Source organism: Eptatretus burgeri, chromosome 3, assembly GCF_056783735.1.
Source record: "Eptatretus burgeri isolate ZD-2024b chromosome 3, Ebu_testis_v1, whole genome shotgun sequence".
Taxonomy (NCBI): Eukaryota; Metazoa; Chordata; class Myxini; order Myxiniformes; family Myxinidae; genus Eptatretus; species Eptatretus burgeri.
Window position 1 is genome coordinate 134,796,016 of NC_140963.1, and position 4,958 is coordinate 134,800,973.

The window sequence follows — 4,958 nt, forward strand, 5'->3', positions numbered from 1 at the left end:
GGAAAACAAAATAAAAGAAAAGAAAACACTCCTTTTATTCTGGCACTTTGCTTTGTCCAGAGAAGGTCTTCATTGAACTTTAGGGTCGAGCAGCGTCCTCTTGCATGGGAAGATGCGCCCAAAATGGCACTGAGCTGCTCTCTGCAGTCACGGACATGGGGTAATTCGTGAGGTGGTATTCAACGCTGGGGGTCACCAACTGCCATGCAGCTTCTTCTCATGAACGAATATGCTGAATGTTCCTCTCTTACACGAGGTGTGCTCACAACGATTTCCTACCTTCCTCCTTGGACACACAACGGAATAACGCCGAGTTCACTGAGACTCGCCGAACTTAGCCGAACAGGAATGACGAGCGTCTTGTCCAGCATGCGGGCAAATTCACACAGCACGAAGACAAGAATCACGCAGCCATTTAATCGTGCCCAGAGGAGAGCAGAAACGAGATCCTCATAGTCGATCGTGTCCTCCAACTGTCCCCCCCCCACCCGCCACGTCACACTCACCAATCATAAGCATTGGGGGCGTGACTTGCTGGTACGAAGCCAGGAAGGCAGGGTTTCTTGCCTGCTAGGACATGCAGCTCTTTTATTATTGTTGTTGTTATAAGAATGTAATTCTTTTATTGCTGGCTTGAAAATGCAAAAATGTAGGAAAACGTCACAGGGGGCAATTACATACTGGGGGAAATTAGCCTTAATCCCTATCAATTAACACAGCACCTTCTCCCTTTTTTGGGATAACCGAGCGGGGTATTATCGCGCAGTCCCGTTGGACCTGATCACTTTACCGGCAATTTAAAAACCAACTATATTCCGAGTGCAAGATGGGGCAGTTCAATGAGGAAATGGACGCAACGAACAGGTTTACATTCACACAAGGACATTTATTATAATAAAGCAAGTATGCAATTAAACAAGGCGAAACACGTATGCAATTATACAAGCAACAAAAGCATGACAAAAGAACTACGACCGTCTATACGAAATGCAATGCAAACATTTACAGCGCACAAAGCACTTAACAATTTCCTACTTATTAGAAGGGTACACGGACACACGTATGCACACACACACCCAAGAAATGGTGGCAGAGGCCTTTGATAACAAGCTCCAGCTCGGAGGACAGGTGAGCTGAAACCCAGAACCTATCTCGAACCTCTCCACCTCGTGTGGTCTTCAAGTTGCTCGGACCCGGGCTCCAGCGAGAGCGAGCTGGACCCAATCACGTGCTGGTGAGCCGAGGCGCCGATCCTTCCCGTCGATGCGTCGCTTCCCCGAGGATCCACCTCCAAGAAGAGGTCGATGAGTCGCACCAAGCCAGGAACCAAAATGGAGAACAAAGAGCTCCACGAACCAAGAAGAAAAAGCCACCAATCGCAGCTCGAGCCGAGCAACCGGCTTAGCTTTCTTCCAAACAAGGCAGCTTGAAGCAAAAAGCTTTCAAAAGCCTCCGACCCTAACCAGAGTCAAGCAGGACCCGAAGGTCTGCTGAACGACTACTCTCTGCCGTAGCAAAAGCTTACAACTGCAACTTCCCACACGAACAAAGAAAAGATCTCCTCTTATCCTTCTCCCACCCTTCCCCCGCTCGCGGCGTGACTCATGACTCATGCCCTCGTGCTCCATCTCCCGCTCAGCCACGGGTGGGAGGGAGTTGTTGACATCATGAGTCACGGGATGGCAGGGTTCTTCTTCCTCTTCACAGAAGAGGGGGAGGGATGTCTCCATTGTTCGTTCCCTAACTATTAAATCGATTTTTGAACATTTAAACAATGGAAGGTGATCTATCTCGGGAACAAGCACTTATCGACATAGCGGACTAAAGGAACCTGCATGTTGTGTGCAATCGAATTCCAAATTCGAAACAATATCTATGTGTGTGTGTGGCGGTATTAGTCTCCAGACGCGTCTGGGCAGTGTTAGTCTCTGGACACGTCCGGGCGTTGTTAGTCTCCAGATGCATCCGGGCGGTGTGAGTCTTCGGACGTGTCCGGGTGGTGTGAGTCTTCAGACGCGTCCGAGCGGTGTTAGTGTCCGGAAGCGTCCGGGCGGTGTTAGTCTTCGGAAGCGTCCGGGCGGTGCTAGTCTCTGGACGCGTCCGTGTGGTGTTAGTCTCCGGACGCGTCTGGGCGGTGCTAGTCTCCGGACGCGTCTGGGCGGTGTTAGTCTCCGGACGCGTCTGGGCGGTGCTAGTCTCCGGACGCGTCCGGGCGGTGTTAGTCTCCGGGCGCGTCCGGGCGGTGTTAGTTTCCGGACGCGTCCGGGCGGTGTTAGTTTCCGGACGCGTCCGAGCGGTGTTAGTTTCCGGACGCGTCCGGGCGGTGTTAGTCTTCGGACGCGTCCGGGCAGTGTTAGTGTCCGGATGCGTCCGGGAGGTGTTAGTTTTCGGACACGTCCGGGGGGTGTTCATCTCTGGACGGCTTGGCTCCCGACATGTCTGGGCGGTATTTGTGGTTTGACCGGTAGAAAATGGATTTCAGACATTATTTTATTTCCATCTTCACTGTTATTCTATGTAGAATCATTTAGATAAGTCAGTTGTTGTTCGTCTTTCGGCTGCTCCCGTGAGGGGTCGCCACAGCGGATCATCCATTATGATCCGCATACTGATTTGGCACAGGTTTTATGCCGGATGCCCTTCCTGACGCAACCCTGGTCGCCTCATGACACAGGGATAAGGATTGGGTTTCGCCATGAATACGGGCTGCCCTACACCCTCTCATAGCATGGCCCAGCGCAGAGCTCCCGTCCTCAAGCGATCCTCCAACCCGAGCCTCCGAGTAGCCGGATTACAGGCGCACGCCACTACGCCCGCATTTAGATAAGTCAGTATGAATCATAATTAAAGCTGCACTGCACGTCTGCCTTCCTTTCCTCTCACCTCACACTGTCTTCCCTTCCTCTCAACTCACACTGTCTTTTTTTCCTCTCACCTCGCACTGTCTTCTCCCCCCCCCCCACCTCCTTCATTACTCTTCCTCCTTCCTCTCTCTCTCTCTCTCTCTCTCTCTCTCTCTCTCTCTCTCTCTCTCTCTCTCTCTCTCTCTCTCTCTCTCTCTCTCTCTCTCTCTCTCTCTCTCTCTCTCTCTCTCTCTCTTTCCACCTCCACCTCTTCACTCTCCCTACTCTCTCTCTCTCTCTCTCTCTCCCCCATCTTTTCCACTTTTTCAGTATTCCCATCAGTAAAGCGACGGGTGGTATTTGCTTGTGTGTAATAAAATAATATGTTTGTGTTATTTTATTATGGACGAATGTATAGTATATTATTAGACGACCTGTGGACCCATTGGGTTCCCGCTGTGACAGTGGTTGATAAAAAAAAATCATAAAAAAGAGATAGTTCCAGCGAACTATACCACGGAGGTTATTTGCATTGATCAAATAATCCCTAAGAGTACTTGACTGAATCAGGAATTGATTTTTTTTCGAAAAAATTTTCGTTGCCCGATATTAACGAAACTTGATACTGCACACCGCATGAGAATGGTGAGTAAGGTGGCACTAAAATTTTTGCACTATCATGTACCATTTTGGCTGTATTTCGGGAACATACATACATACATATATACTGTTGCGGTATTCGCGCCCGCCGGCGTGCTGACGGCCACGTAACTCGAATCGCGGCACGTCGCCCACCGGACGGACAATCCAGTCGTGACCCTCTCGGACTAACGCCGGGAACCAGTCACGGGTGGACCTTTCGGTCTCACCGCGATCGAGCCAATCAGCCCCCGCGTGGGATAGGGTTGCTCGCCAAATTCGACCTACCTAAGTACCCACGCGGAGGGTAGACCGGGCGATCGCACCTCGCCGCAGGTCGACTTCGGACACGGGCCACTTAAGCGACCCGTTCCGTACTATCAGAATAACCGAGCGGTGTTATCGTCGACCTCGACGGTTCGATTAATTATCGGGCGTACTCAGCCCACTACCAACCCTTTACGTGAAGCAAGATGAGGGTTCAATGGGGGAAAAGACGAAGCGAAGCGGGAGAACAGTTCAACAATAAAGCACATTTATTCGCGGCACACGGGAAGCACACAAATACAATTCCACCAAATGCACACAAAAAAAAAGAAAACACAATTCCATTTACACAAAAAGCAAATATAAAAGCGAAAACACAATGCAGAGCTAATACCGACTACCGAGCACACGGCAACACTTATACAATTCTACTTCACAGACGGCGCCGACAACACATACCCAAAACCAAGGAAAGAATATCCCCAAGAATGAGGCGGGCCTGAGGCCGAGACCGGGTCGCGCCTACCCGTCTGGTGATGAGACGCGGAGCGGCGATGGCGCCCCAACCCGCGGGCCTCGTGGACGGTGCCTGGCAGGGGGTGGGAGAGGGGCCCCCTTGGTCGCACTATCTCAGCGCGGGGGGAAACAGGAGAGGGTTGCTGATGCTCGGGGTATAGAGGATCTTTATTATCCCTGGTGTGCGTCTCCACCTCGGCCAGGTCGCGCTGCCGGCCTTCCTCGGGCGTGCAGCTCCCGGCACCGTCGCGAGCACCCCCTCGTCTGCCTTCGCCGCTGCCGCCTCTCCGCCTCTGGACTCTCCACCCTGGACTCTTCTTTGGGCTCCCCTCGTTCGACTCTCTTCAGCTTCTCCAGCTACTGCAGGCTTCGGGCTCCAGACTTCCACACTCTTCTCTGACTCTTTCTCCCTCCGACTCCTTCTCGTTCTGACTCCTTCTCGTTCTGCTGACTGACGAACACCGTCCTCTTATCCCCCCGTAACTTCGCCTTTGACCCCCTCCCTTTGACCTTTCACCTTGCTCCCCATTGGCCCGAGAAAAAGTGGGCGTGAAGGCTTTTTGATCCACAAATTTGCATATATCGATTGTTCTGGAGGCGGGGCCAAATCGCCCCTCGCTCACCGATTGGACGGCAAAAAGTGGGCGTGTCGTTTTTGATCCGTTTTTGAAGCACAAAATCCGTGATTTTGTA

The 4,958-nt window shown here is 51.9% G+C and overlaps 1 pseudogene; it reads right to left on the reverse strand.

Moving 5' to 3' along the window:
- Positions 1 to 2,678: 2,678 nt before the first annotated feature.
- On the reverse strand, positions 2,679 to 2,817 carry LOC147031038 (signal recognition particle RNA; annotated as a pseudogene).
- Between the last annotated feature and the right edge of the window lie 2,141 nt (positions 2,818 to 4,958).